General features: G+C 42.7%; 1 long non-coding RNA gene across 1 annotated transcript in view; it reads left to right on the top strand.

Moving 5' to 3' along the window:
- The window catches only part of LOC126989296 (uncharacterized), a 34,605-nt gene extending 21,476 nt beyond the window's left edge, over positions 1-13,129 (top strand). The window contains exons 2-3 of the long non-coding RNA XR_007743164.1: positions 4,637-4,783; positions 12,862-13,129. This is a non-coding gene — a long non-coding RNA (uncharacterized LOC126989296). The remainder of the gene's footprint in view (positions 1-4,636; positions 4,784-12,861) is intronic.
- The last annotated feature ends 2,827 nt before the right edge of the window (positions 13,130-15,956 follow it).

Genomic DNA, 15,956 nt, shown 5'->3' on the forward strand with positions numbered 1-15,956 from the left:
AAAATTATATATTCACCAAAAGGAACATGGCACTCTATGTGTACGTATATGTGCACCTAGTCATGTGCACAGGGGAGTCGTGGGCGTGTCCGTGGTGCTAAATGGCTCCGTGTACGTGTAGGAGTGAGCGTGTACAATAACCGTACATGCAAGGAATCACGAACACACACACACACACACACACACACACACACACACACACACACACGAAGCTTGTACTCATGATTTCTTCTACCGTGCAGCTCTCTCTCTCTCTCTCTCTCTCTCTCTCTCTCTCCACTTCCTTGAACTTAATATTAACTAGAGTAGAAATGCAACGTTAGGTTTAAGGACAGGCCACCTAATCTGGACCATGGGGTCTGTGTGGTCTGATTTTCTATGTAAATCTCTCTCTCTCTCTCTCTCTCTCTCTCTCTCTCTCTCTCTCTCTCTCTCTCTCTCTCTCTCTCTCTCTCTCTCTCTCTCTCTCTCATGCCACCACCTTTTACGGGCCTCACGAGCCATTTCCTGACCTAACCTGGTAATGGCACTATAAACCGATGCATGCCAGCCGTTATCATGTGTGGCTGTTTTCTTTATGTGTTTATATGTGTGTGTATGTGTGTTAGTGTGTGTGTGTGTGTGTGTGTGTGTGTGTGTGTGTGTGTGTGTGTGTGTGTGTGTATAAATGAAAGATTATTATGATTTTGTATTAACATTTTTTCTACAACAAATAATGACCTTTAAGTTGTGAGTGAGACAATAAACATAGAAAAGTAACGGTCAACATATGACTGCCAATAAAAGCATTTCATTATAGATCTATCGACAAAAACACGGAAAGAGTAAGGAACAGACTGTGAGCCACAAAGAGGCCATCAGGGCAGACACCAATAAAAACCAGCAGACCAGACAACGACCTACAGAAATATACATTATATATATATATATATATATATATATATATATCTATATATATATATATATATATATATATATATATATATATATATATATATATATATATATATATATATATATATATATATATATATATATATATATATATATATATATATATATATATATATATATATATATATATATATATATATATATATATATATATATATATATATATATATATATATATATATATATATATATATATATATATATATATATATATATATATATATATATATATATATATATATATATATATATATATATATATATATATATATATATATATATATATATATATATATATATATATATATATATATATATATATATATATATATATATATATATATATATATATATATATATATATATATCTGCAGGCCAAGGTTTGAATCTCAGCCTGATCAGCCGGAGGCCAGCCCACCCAGCTGTTGACCCTCTTTGGAGGGTCGACGTAAGCCCCGGGAGTTCCTTTGAGCAAGTCTCCATAATGATTCCTTCCCATCCTATAGATATTATTTCTGGATTCATTGACTTGCTGAAGGAGACATTCCCGCGGCCTCCTCCACTCGTAATTGTTTCTTACAGGAACAACGCGGTGAGTAAAGGCGGCCTTACACCTGGCAATTCCTAGTCGGCAATACAGGCTCGGCTGCATTTTTGGTCATGGTCTGGGAGCCCTGCTCGCGGCAAGTTCTCTGCAGCTGAGCGCGTCCGTCTTGTATTGCCGACTGGCGGCTGAGCACAGCATGTCGGCGCCAATAAAACAAGAAATGACAGATACAGACAACAAGATTTGGAGCCGGGAGGCCGAGGTGGCGTTACTAGATGTGAGGCAGCATAGATACTTGTGGGAGCCACAAGATAAGCTGTATGAGAAGCTGAGTCTACGCGAAACAACTTTTGAGAGAGTGGCAGCAACATCCGAGAAATGTTTATCTCTTTGCGAGATATCGAAGGAGGTAAGGAACGATTATTTTCGTGTATTATATAATCACACGATGTAATGCCTGGGATGGCATGTTCCTCCCTTCTCCTTTGTTGTTAAATGCAACAATGAACAATCAATCAATCAATACTACTGAAGGTAAAACTCGCTTACTTAAAGTATTTCTACAATATTAGGTCTTTTTTGATAATGTTTATTTTCAGCCCTTGGGAGGTTTGAATCTTACTCCTCATCTTGGATTCTAGCAAGTTGATGTCCATTCTGTAGTGTGTGGGCCAGGTGTGGGCACCAAAACTCTAAGTGTTGGCCTAACAACGATAAATACTAACTAACGATATACTCTGCACTCCTGTTAGACACTCTCCTGTTATTATCCTCCTAATATAATGTTGGCCTATTCCTCTACCCTCTACATATATTCACATTGCTTCCTTTGTAGTTTTAGCTGCTCCCAAATCCTTTCACAAATCAACCTGCACCTCGCTGTGGAGTCGTGTGAGCAACCTCTGTAATGGGTTGCGTGTTCGTGTGGCTAAGTCCTACACTAAGTACTTACTTGAATTGATCTGCCATTCCTCTGACCAGGCTGACAGACCAGGCTGACAGTTTGTTGTGTCACTCTGCAACTCCCATCCTCTAATCCCTGCGCCCTATTTTTTTGTATTCTGCAAATTTACCTATGTCACTATAGTTATCATTGTCAAGTGTCATTGATGTTGATAATGAATAGAAGCTAAAAATTAAAAAAAAACTGAACGGAACCCCTGGTAACACATTACCCCATTTTTTTTTACCGTTAATGGACCAAACTCACTGTGGTTTTAATATATGGTGGTAGCCTTTTGGGGCGTCTGGGATTAATTCATGCCCTTGCATTTACTAGCAGTTACGTCTTGATGCTCCCGGCGGCTCCTCCCACGTGTGAACGTACTTGATCCCGAGAGCACCCAGCTGGTCTAGCCGCTAGATCGTCGCGGCTGTATTGCCGGCCAGGAATTGCCAGGTGTAAAGCCGCCTTAAGGTCGACTTCTTGATAGCGTGCCACATGCCCGTACAGCAGGAGTTGGCACTCACGGACTATGCAGGTAATAGGCCTTAAATTCAAATTCACATAGTAGTTTCCAATTTAACACACTCATTCAAGCGATATCTTTGGCTTCCGTGTAGGAACCTTTTTGTGCAGCAGAGGAAGCAGCTCAAGTGCAAAAACAAAGGGAAAAAGCCCATTAAGCCCTTAGGCTTAAACAAACAAAACAAACAAACGAAAAATAAACATGTATACAAAGATCCACAACGCACTTCTTCCACAAAGAAAATAGATGAGTGTGATTTCATTCTAGAGGTACTTTGATGATCTCTTCCAAAGTTACAAATGAATATGTTAGGGTAGGCGATGGCTGAGTGGTAGCGTGCTGGGCCCACATTCACCACGTGATGGACGACGCGGGTTCGAATCCCCACGCTACCACCTCGGATTTTTCAGTCACCGCCGAGTGGCTTAAAACTACCCACATGCTGTCCTGAAGACCACCCATCAACCCGGACTCTAGAGGAAACCGTCCAAGTGAATCAAGAAGGAGTTCCGGGGGGCAGCATGAGCCAAGAGAAGTTGGCGCCAGTATAAAAACCTGCCTGCGCCATGACGGGATGGGGCCGAACACCATCCAGGCCCCTCAAGCAAGTCTACCGGCGCTATAGGCGTAGACGTAAAAAAATAAAAAAATAAAAATAATGTCACGATCTCACCACACTGGTACGACAATAGTAATTTTAGCAGTGTGTCTTGGAAGTGGTGGGCGGCGGATAAATGTGGCGTGACGTGTTGTACTCCGCCAAGGCAACGGAACACACAGAGTGGGAGGCGGAGACGGAGTGGCAGGACGGTGATGACTGGCAGGCAAGGCGACAAGACGGATGAGTGTGCGTCATGGTGAGCTTTGAGGCGAGGGTACATTCTGCCGCTTGTTGTAACTTTGCTTATCTGACTATTATTATTATTATTATTATTATTATTATTATTATTATTATTATTATTATTATTATTATTATTATTATTATTATTATTATTATTAGTAGTAGTAGTAGTAGTAGTTTTAGTTTTTGTATTAGTATTAGTATTGTTATTGTTATTATTATTAAAAAGCATCATCACCACAAACAACAACAATATCCCCCCCCCCAGACCACCACCACTAACAACAACAACAACAACAACAATACCACCACCACCACCACCACCACCAAGACCACCACCACCACCAACAACAACAACAACAAAATAACAGCACACTGCAACGAAGATTTTCATGTGTGTGATTAATTTAATACGACGATGAGGAATACAAAACGGCAGGGAGCAATCGACCTTTCCTTTAGCCCGCAACAAATCTTCCTGAACGACTTAGATAAAAAATAAAATATACATAACTTTCTACACTTCCCTTGCTCCTACTGACACCGTGCCACACCTTGTTGCACTCACCACATACGATAAAATTTTAAGCTATGAATCTGGTTATAAGTGGACAATGCACTGGCGAAGTACACAATAAACAAAGATCTATGCATTTATATTTTAACATGACTTATTACTTGTATTTTGCTGTATCATATGAGCAATATTAACCCGTCCGCTGCGATTGGCATGGATTTCGCCTTCACTGGTAGCCTGGTAACATACAATCCCAGGTCTTCCTCTGCCTCTGTGGTGGATAGTGGAGTGTTTCCCATGTGGTATAGGTATGCTGGATATCCCTTCACTGGTAGCCTGGTAACATACACTCCCAGGTCTTCCTCTGCCTCTGTGGTGGATAGTGGAGTGTTTCCCATGTGGTATTGGTATGCTGGATATCCCTTCACTGGTAGCCTGGTAACATACACTCCCAGGTCTTTCTCTGCTTCTGTGGTGGATAGTGGAGTGTTTCCCATGTGGTATTGGTGTGCTGGATATCCCTTCACTGGTAGCCTGGTAACATACACTCCCAGGTCTTTCTCTGCCTCTGTGGTGGATAGTGGAGTGTTTCCCATGTATTGGTGTGCTGGATATCCCCTCCCAAGCTGCAGGACTTTACATATTTCTTCATTGAATTGTAGCAGCCACTTTTTGTTCCATTCCTGTAGCTTGGTGAGGTCTTCTTTTAGGAAATCCACAGTCAAAGGGATAAATACAAATAGAATAGATAAACAGACAGGCAGATATATAAAAGCATAGATAGATAGATAGGCAGATAGATGGATATATAAATAGATAGACAGAGACATGCAGCTTCATATTCTATCATAAAGTAAAGCTGCCAACAAGATAACAATGCAGGTAAAGTTAGTTGACGTTGCACAAGGGACGGCTTTGCAATACTGGCGTGACGGAAGAGGGAAGGGAGGGTGATACTGGGGGATGAGTTTGGGTTATGGTGTGTGTGTGTGTGTGTGTGTGTGTGTGTGTGTGTGTGAATGTGGGTCAGTATGGCAGATTTCGTCAAGGTTAGTCGGTCGGTCAGTCGAGCACACACACACACACACACACACACATAAGGAAACAAGAACATTCTGATTCGGGTTTTTACTTGCGCTCTTTTTTTTTTTTTTTTTACGCCGGTAGGCTTGCTTGAGGGGCCTGGATGGTAGTCGGCCCCAGCCCGTCATGGCGCAGGCAAGTGTTTATAGTGGCGCCATCTTCTCCGTCTGCCATATATGTGTGAGTGCGTGTATAAATGTACGTAAGCTCATATTTATACATGTGTGTGTGTGTGTGTGTGTGTGTGAGTGTGTGAGTGTGTGTATGTTTGTATGTAAGCACGCTTGCATGAAACGACACATTCATGATAAAGACGTGAAAATCTGTGTCAAGGCAACCTCTTTCTGGTGAGTGTGAGTGTGTGTGTGTGTGTGTGTGTGTGTGTGTGTGTGTGTGTGTGTGTGTGTGTATTCAGGACGAGTGGACATTCACTGGGCTGCGAGACAGGAAGGTGGAACAGGCGTGGCCGTGGGCGTTTGAGGGTAGAAGAACGTGTGTGTGTGTTTTTGTGGTGAAATACAAAATGAACGTCAGGTTGTTGAGGGCTGCCCAGTGACCCGACATAACAGAGACAGACTTCATTTTACCTTTATGGAAAACAATTAATGATATCGTGCGTATTTACAAACAGAAATTGGCTGTGAAAATGATGTATACATGTGTGCGTCTGCTTAGGTAATGCCTAGACCAGGGCTTGATTTGACTACTGGGCTACAGATGTATTGTGAGTTTGACATTTTCTCACAGACACTGCTTGTATATAATTTTTTTAGTGTGTCTTGTGTTAGTTGTAAAAATGACATGCTGTGGTCACTTAACTATCTATCCATCCCTATCTGTCTATCTATCTGTGTGTGTGTGTGTGTGTGTGTGTGTGTGTGTGTGTGTGTGTGTGTGTGTGTGTGTGTGTGTGTGTGTAATTCACCACGGCCTGATCACGTGTTGGACTCGTAATCGCCAGCAGGTACCCTCCCGACATGAGCAAGTGCACTTTATCGTCGATCTCTGGGTACTGCCAGGACCTCACACACCACACACGCCATCCCGCTTAATCAAGGGGGGACAGTAACCACTCCTAGTCTACTAGTGCACGGAAAGAATCCGGCTTGAGCGGGCTCGAACCGCCGCCCTGTCAGACCGTGAAGCCTGGCAGCGCAGCGCTCTAACCAGTTGCGCCACGGTGTGTGTGTGTGTGTCACCATGGTCTGAAACGCGATAGCAGGGATGGAGTGAATCTAAGAGTTGTGTATTCGAATACGAATACGAATTAATACTTCGAATTCCACAGAATACGAATACGAAAATCTATTACAATGAAATGTTTTTAATTCGAATACAAATACGAATACTTCTTGAAAGTATCAATGACTACATTCATGAATACTTTACAATGGAAAATACCTTTTTGACGTAACTGGGTACAACACTGTTCTAAAGTTATGCAACAGTAAAGTGTGCTTATGAACCGGAAACATACACGATCATTACACGACCGCCTTGGAGGAACAACAACAACAACATTTTTGCAGACACCGCTGTGGCTGGTAGGATTTTTTCTTTGAGGGGCTGTAGCTATTATTTTCTGTAGTCACGCATCACGACATAAGGAATGGTGATCTTAAATATACCAAGATCACTTTGATAACCGTTTGAATCTATAAATATGGCTGGAGGTGCAAGGAACAACAGCTGGTATTTCTGATAATGAATTCTGAAGTATTTGTCAGATTATTCCCAGATCACGAATACTTTTCCTTTGCATGCGAATACGAAGCCGAATACTTTGATTTCTATTAAATGTATTTGAATACGAATACAGATACACCCAAATACGGTATTCTCTCTCTCTCTCTCTCTCTCTCTCTCTCTCTCTCTCTCTCTCTCTCTCTCTCTCTCTCTCTCTCTCTCTCTCTGTGTCTCTCTCTCTCTCTCTCTCTCTCTCTCTCTCTCTCTCTCTCTCTCTCTCTCTCTCTCTCTCTCTCTCTCTCTCTCTCTCTCTCTCTCTCTCTCTCTCTCTCTCTCTCTGTCTCTGTCTCTGTCTCTGTCTCTGTCTCTGTCTCTGTCTCTCTCTCTCTCTCTCTCTCTCTCTGTCTCTGTCTCTGTCTCTGTCTCTCTCTCTCTCTCTCTCTCTCTCTCTCTCTCTCTCTCTCTCTCTGTCTCTCTCTCTCTCTCTCTCTCTCTCTCTCTCTCTCTGTCTCTCTCTCTCTCTCTCTCTCTCTCTCTCTCTCTCTCTCTCTCTCTCTCTCTCTCTCTCTCTCTCTCTCTCTCTCTCTCTCTCTCTCTCTCTCTCTCTCTCTCTCTCTCTCTCTCTCTCTCTCTCTCTCTCTCTCTCTCTCTCTCTCTCTCTCTCTCTCTCTCTCTCTCTCTCTCAGTCATTACTCTTCCCCCGGTAAGTGCCTGGCCTCCACTCCTTACTGCCTTTCCTCCATCCTTTCCTCTTTCCCTCTCTCCTGCAGTATACTTAAAAAAATAATCCCAGCGTTTCCCTCAGTTCCTCATTCTCTTCATTTCTTTCGCTCTATCTCCCTCCCCCTCTTCAAGAAAGTTAAGCGCTCCCCCGCAGGACGTTAATTCCCCCGGGTGACGGCTGGGAAAGGGAGTAGAAAGAGGGCGAGGAAAAGAAGGGAACATGTGAAAGAATGGAAGGAATAAAAAGAGAAACAGGGGAGGAAAAGAAATGTGAGGATGGGTCAAGACGGAACAGGGTACAGAAGAAGGAGGTATATGGAAAGGAACTGTGGAACTTGTAGGAATAGAAAGATCAATGGAATGAGAGAATATACCGTTGTTGTTAATCTCTCAACTGCGGATTTCCTACAGTCACACCTCACCAGGCTACAGGAATGGAACAAAAAGTGGCTGCTACAATTCAATGAAGATGTAGGTTGGTATTACACGGCACTTTGCCATATCACATCAGCTATTTCTAAAGGTCAAAGAGGGGATCAATCGGGTTCTGATGAGTGTTTCTTTAGGTTCACGGTACAGAAGAAGGGTCAGACTACCACCAGGGTCATAAAACTACCCCTGGAAATGCCCATAACTCCTACGAAAGCCTTGTCAAATATGTGTTCTTGGGAGGGGATATCCAGCATACCAATACCACATGGGAAACACTCCACTATCCACCACAGAGGCAGAGAAAGACCTGGGAGTGTATGTGTTACCAGGCTACCAGTGAAGGCGAAATCCGTGTCAATCGCAGCGGACGGGTTATAGAAGGCCAGTAGCGGGAAGGGAAGGTTAGGTGAAGTGGCAGATTGGAAAGAGAAGTGTCTGTCTGATAAAGAGGAGACCCGGCCAGCACACAGTGAAGCATAATATTTCGTAATGTTGTGACCTTATCTTTTATCTTTATTTATTTGTTCAGTTTCATGCTCTCTTTCTGTGTCTCTGTGTCTCTGTGTCTGTCTCTGTGTGTGTCTCTGTCTGTCTTTGTGTCTGTCTCTGTGTCTGTGTCTCTAGTCTGTGTCTCTGGTCTGTCTCTGTCTCTCTGTCTCTGTGTCTGTGTCTGTCTGTGTCTCTGTCTGTCTGTGTCTCTGTGTGTCTGTGTCTCTGTCTGTCTGTGTCTCTGTCTGTCTGTCTGTCTCTGTCTCTCTCTCTCTCTCTCTCTCTCTCTCTCTCTCTCTCTCTCTCTCTCTCTCTCTCTCTCTCTCTCTCTCTCTCTCTCTCTCTCTCTTTATTTATTTTATTTATCATCTGCTTGGCACACTCATATACTTGATACAGACAGGTTTAAGGAACAAGGTTTGATTATCACAATTAAAAAAAAAAATCTTCAGTATCCTACTACACTTTTTTTGGCCATAGATTTTCCTAACAAGTTAAACTACAAACACACACACACACACACACACACACACACACACACACACACACACACACACACACACACACACACACACACACACACACACACACACACACACACACACACACACACACACACACACACACTCACACACACACACACACACACAAGCACGCAATACGCACTCAAAAAATAAGAGAGAGAGAGAGAGAGAGAGAGAGAGAGAGAGAGAGAGAGAGAGAGAAGGTATTTCAATGATCAGGTGAATGCTCATAAGATCAGTCCTTTCTCTTCCTCCTCTTCCTTCTCCTTCTACTCCTCTTCTCTCCCTTCTGCTCCTTCTGATACTCCCACTTCTTTGCGATTACGAACTTTTTATAAGAACATAAGAACATAAGAACGCAGGAGTCTGCAAGAGGCCGGTGAGTCTGTACAAGGCAGCTCCTTTGAACTTAGGCTCCCGTGTATCTACCCCCACCTAATATCGCTGTCCATGAATTTATGTAATCTAATTTTGAATGTGATAATTGTATTGGCACTCACCACATGACTGCTAAGCCTATTCCACTCATCCACCACTCTGTTAGTAAACCAATTTTTGCCTATGTCCCTGTTAAATCTGATTTTATCCAGTTTGAACTCATTACTACGTGACCTACCCGGTTCTCTTACCAACAAAACCTTATGAATATCCTCCTTATTAAAGCCCTTCATCCATTTATAAACCTCGATCATGTCTCCACGCACCCTTCGTCTTTCTAGAGCATGCAAGTTTAACTGTTTGAGTCTTTCCTCGTATGGCAAGTTTCTCAACCTCTGAATCATCTTAGTCATCCTCCTCTGCACAGATTCCAACATTTTGATATCCATTCTATAGTGAGGTGACTATAGTAAGGTTTTATATGTGAGGACGGTCTGACGCAATTGGAGTCTGCTGATTGAAGTCATAGGAGGGCGGGGAAACAGTGAAAGCATAACGAGGGTGCACCAAACGGGAATTAGTGTAACCGAGTAAAAAAACAAAAGACGATCTGTGTGTCATGAAGCGTGTGGAATTGGAGCCATTTTTCTGTGTGTGTGTGTGTGTGTGTGTGTGTGTGTGTGTGTGTGTGTGTGTGTGTGTGTGTGTGTGTGTCCGTGCGTGACATAACAGCGAGCCAGTGAATAGAATGTGGACCAGTAAACATATAAAGAGGGCGTGGGAAAAGCTGGGGCAAGGACAACCGGGGAATATGATTTTAAAAACGGACTTGTATGTGATGAAAATAACAAGGAACAAATAACATTCCGGGTTAGTAGTGCCAAAACTATGCTATGTGATTTATGACGCTAAAGAATCGGTTACCTACGTACAAATAGCAATACAGCAAATGGTATAGTTGATACGATTAAAAAAAAATCCAATAAAATGCGAAAGGTAAAAGAAACAAGTTGAAATATTTATTTATAAGGAAAGTATACTGGAATATAAGAGGTCTAACTAAATATTACCTCTCTCTCTCTCTCTCTCTCTCTCTCTCTCTCTCTCTCTCTCTCTCTCTCTCTCTCTCTCTCTCTCTCTCTCTCTCTCTCTCTCTTAAAAAATATAACAATAGGTTATTTGAAAATCTATTCAAGAAAATCCTAAAATTCACATTTACGTGAATTAATGAAGAAAGGATTTAAAATGTCGATGCTTGGGACACATGAAAATGCAGAAAAAATAAGATAATTGTTGAGTTAACTAACTGAAGAATAATGCGTAGCAGAAGCAAATGAGAAGCTTGGATGTTTTAAAAGAAAGTAAATATAATATAACATCAATATGAAAAAGGAATTTTAGTAAAGTACGAGGTTCTATAATATAAAAAAAAATTTCTCCTTTATAACGAGTGTCTACATTTTTTCATAATGTTGTAGAGGAACACCAAGGCTTTCCTATCTTCTGCTCTTGAGGTTGAGAAGAATATCTCAGACTCACTACCTATATAGTATCGTCTCCATCTACACTTACCCTAAGTCTATATACACCAAGTCAAGTCATACGCAGGTTTGTGGGAGGAGACACGGCCGAGGCGTGGTTTATGCGTGACACTGCTTGGAGCCAAACAAGAGAATGTAGAAACAGGGATTTGGAGAAAACGAAGAAAGGCGGACTAATTTAAATCAATTACTTCATCATGCCCTCCCTCACACTCCACACCGCCGTTTGTAGTCATTGAAATTACAGTCACGCAATAGCACAATAAAAAGACATATTTTTTCGTCAGTGGCTTGCCTGAACGCGCTGTGAAAGAAGGCGAGAATGCACATCCAGAGTGCACACACGGCCCCAACTTTAGTCACCCCTGAACTGGCGGGTATTTTTTTTGGCTCCAAGTGACGTCATCCCGCTGCTCCGCCCCCAAAACCGCCTCCTGCTCCTTGACTTGGTATATATAGACTTAGCACTTACCATGACAAAATATACGTTTCTTCCATCATCACTATTAGTATTAATCTTTAACACTGCCATTTCTCATTACCGCCGCTTAAAAAGGTGACATTCCAGCCTCAGAATTAGAGATGAGAAACCTCCCTCAAAAAATGGTTGTTATGGCGTCTGACTTGAGATATAGGTTCGTTAAGGAAGAGTAAAAGGAAAAAATAGACAAAAAAAGATAAGAAACACAATATACGCAATAAATGACATACAGGAAAATGAATCGGTTAGGAACACTAAATCATTATAGTAGAAATATACAGACTGACGAAGATATATAAACCACACACACACACACACACACACACACACACACACACACACACCTCCAGCACGCATCGGAGTTGACATTTAACAGGTTGTTTTCTCGCAAGTTTACAAACTCCCACACTCCAATTTCCTCCTAGTAGCGCCAAACTCAGCGAAACACACACACACACACACACACACACACACACACACACACACACACACACACACACACACACACACACACACACACACACACCTTCGCCAGAACGTGCCTGTGTTAACCTTCTCACTACACGGTGTCGGCGAGCTAGCGTGAAAAGCTGTGAAGTTCGCGGAATACTTGCATGTGTGTACCAGAGAACCTGTTGTGTCTGTAATAAGTACCATCCCTGAGTTTGTGCGTCGTATTGTCTCTCCCTTTCCCTCTGTTTTGTGAATCCAGGCCTCGGTGCGTGATTGCGTGTGGTGCGTGACTGTTATTGCGTGACTGGGGTTGTATTGGTGCTGATGATGATAATTGTAGTAATGGTGTTGTAGTAATATAAATAGTGTTTGTAGTGGTAGTAGTAGTAGTAGTAGGGGGTAGGGGTTGTATTAATAGTAGGAGAAGGTGTTTTTGTTGTTTTGGTTGCTGATGTAGTAGTAGTAGTAGTAGTAGTAATAGTAATAGTAGTAGAGAAATATATGTCTAAAAAAGATTACACTGACAGTCATATCTACGTATACAATTCTAATCATACTTAACGTAAAGCATACATTAACCCGTCCGCTGCGATTGGCACGGATTTAGCCTTCACAGCTGGTAGCCTGGTAACATATGCTCCCAGGTCTTTCTGTGTCTCTGTGGTGGATAGTGGAGTGTTTCCCATGTGGTATTGGTATGCTGGATATCCCTTCACTGGTAGCCTGGTAACATATGCTCCCAGGTCTTTCTCTGCCTCTGTGGTGGATAGTGGAGTGTTTCCCATGTGGTATTGGTATGCTGGATATCCCTTCACTGGTAGCCTGGTAACATATGCTCCCAGGTCTTTCTGTGCCTCTGTGGTGGGTAGTGGAGTGTTTCCCATGTGGTATTGGTGTGCTGGATTTCCCCTCCCAAGATTCATGACCTCACATTTTTCTTCACTAAATTGAAGCAGCCACTTTTTGTTCCACTCCTGTAGCTTGGTGATGTCTTCTTGTAGGAAATCCGCATCCAATGGGTTAAAATATACATTGCTGATATACCTGTGTGCCGCCGCCTTCTACAGCAGCTAAATCCTATTCAATATCCTGATACTTGATGGAATATACGACTCCCTATACCGAGAAGTTCAGCCCTGCACAGATCTCCCCCTTTTGCCCGATGGTAACATTTTATAACGTGAGTGCAATGGGTGACTGGGGACCTGCAAGCAAAGAGGTAAACTAGGGGAGGCTGACGGAGGAGGCGGGAGTGGATTACAATTGCAAGCCTGGAAGGTGGAACGTGCAATTTGAGGAGAGGAAAAAGGCGAATGTTTGACCAAGTTTGAGTTAGGTATGAACCGAGCAACGAAGATTTTTTTTTTTTACAACAAAGGAGACAGCTCAAGGGAACAACAACAACAAAAAAGGAAACAATAATAATAAAAAAGCCCGCTACTCGCTGCTCCCAAAAAGAATCCGAGGAGGTGGCCGAAAGAGGGGTCAATTTCGGGAAGCATTTTGCTCATATCTACTGAAAACTGATGAAGACTGTGATAACGTAATCAGTTTATGAATGCGAAATCTGTAGAATGGAGTGCAGTGCGAGGAGAAGCTTTAAATTTAGTTGCAATATTCACGAATCACCACAAACAGTCAAGGTACGATTATTTTACGGTGCAGGAGTCAGATTTATGGGGAGGCGGTGGCTGAATGGATAGCGTGACGGCGCCGCGTTCAGGACGACGCGAGTTCAATCCCCGCCCGGTGCCACCAAGCTGGGATTTTTCAGCCTCCGCCGAGTGGCTTAAAACTACCCACATGCTGTCCAGAAGACCACCTATTGACCCGGACTCTAGATTCTAGGATTAAAGATGAGCTCCGGGAGGGCAGCATGAGCCAATGCAAGATGGCGCCACTATAAACACTCAGCTGCGCCAGAACGGGCTGGGCCGACCATCAGGCCACACCGGGAAGAAGCCTTGGGCCGACCATCAGGATCCACCGGGAAGAAGCCTACCGGAGCAATAGGCCACGACGTAAAAAAAAAAAAAAAAAAAAAAAAAAGATCCTGATTTAAATACTATAATACATCGCATACAAGTGAAGAAAACTAAGTTGGTTGGTTGTATAAACATATAAAACGTCTTCGGGTAACAAGATCACTACACCTTCTCTTCAGCCTTAACTTTCCCACACCCAAACTTTCTTTTTTCCAGGAACGCCACACTAGACTTTTCCCCTACCCGTTGGTCCTCTGACTCACTTTCCCGGACTGTCCCTTGGGTTCCATTTCCGTGCATAAAAAAAGAAAGCTCCAGGAATTTCCACCTTCACCCTCTTACCCCCTTCCTCCAAACAGCCACGTCCGGGAATGGGTCACTCCCTCCTGGCTCTGAGGAAAGGGTGACGCGCTGAAGAGAGGTGATGGGGAGCGGATGATAGGAACGGAAAAGATAAGGGAATGGAGATGGAGAGGGAGCGTTAAAATGAATGGAGAGAGAAGGAGGGAAAAGCCAAGGGCCCGTACCAAGAGTCACGAAGGTTTAGCGACGAAGATCGAAGGGAAGGACGGTGCGAATCTATAGTCACAAGCATTTTTGGAACGAAGGTCTGCGGGAGACACGAAGGGAAGGCAAGGTCTACCCCGTGTCTTCCCTCAGACCTTCGAGGAAAAATATGTTTATTTTCCAAATTTGGCGTGGCAAATAGTTGCGGTTGAGTTAAAACAACTTGATAAAATATTTTCCTTAATTGAAAAGTCATATGTTATAGTTGCAGCGAATATGTTTGTCTTGATTACAACAACAGCACGCGCCTTCAAAGCACAGAGGTACCAGCCAGGCGGGAACCTTCGTGGCTCACATTCTCCAAAGATCTGTGGGTTTTCAAATTCTTTCTCATTTCAGTTAAGACATCTGGCTCTGCAGGTGCAAACAAAGGGTATCTTAATAATATACTGTATGGAAATAACGATTAATAATGGAAAAAAAACATGAAATAATAAATAATAACTGTTGAATGCGATGCTAGGCTATTTCGAATATTAGGCTACCTATGTTATTTATACATGCAACATCAAAATTCCTTGAGTATAAACACTTGCAGAGTCGTTTGTCACTTTATATCCCTTAATGAGATGAAATATGAGTATCTGAAAGGCTATACATCGTTCGTGTATGATCAAACTATACTGTTTGAGATACAAGTTGTTTCTTCGTGTTCTTGTATGGGATATTATCAATGCAAATCTTCTGTTTGCGGTTCATATACGATGGTTTGAGGATTTTTTGGATACACAAACATTCAAATGATCTTCACGCAATCACAAACTCACAATGCGCAGGTGCCACATCTACGTTCACAAGTGGACAGACGGAATGAAACGGACAATATTATGGCTGTTAGCACCATGGAGGTATCATAATTCCATGGATAGCACTGTGTGTTTGTATGTGTGTGCGTGCATTAGATCTGGTAGGTGAAAAGTAGGCTGCAGTGTGTGTATGTGCATTTACCTTCCCGAGCGACTTGTGGTAAGGATTGAAGGCCGTGCCCACATTGTCGAAGGGAAGGTACGCGGCTCGACCTTCATGACTTTTGGTACGGGCCAAGGAAACGGGGATATAGGAACACTGCTGAGATAGTTAATGAGTAGGGGAAGAGTAGTGGCAGAGGAAACAAATGGGGACGTGGATATGGTGGTAAGAAATAGTTGAATGACAAGGTAACAGCTGGAGGGAAAAGATTAGAAAATAAAGACTATTGCGCCGGTAGGCTTCTTCCCGGTGGATCCTGATGGTCGGCCCAAGGCTTCTTCCCGGTGGATCCTGATGGTCGGCCCAAGGCTTCTTCC

The sequence above is a fragment of the Eriocheir sinensis genome, chromosome 6 (genome assembly GCF_024679095.1).
Source record: "Eriocheir sinensis breed Jianghai 21 chromosome 6, ASM2467909v1, whole genome shotgun sequence".
Lineage (NCBI taxonomy): Eukaryota > Metazoa > Arthropoda > Malacostraca > Decapoda > Varunidae > Eriocheir > Eriocheir sinensis.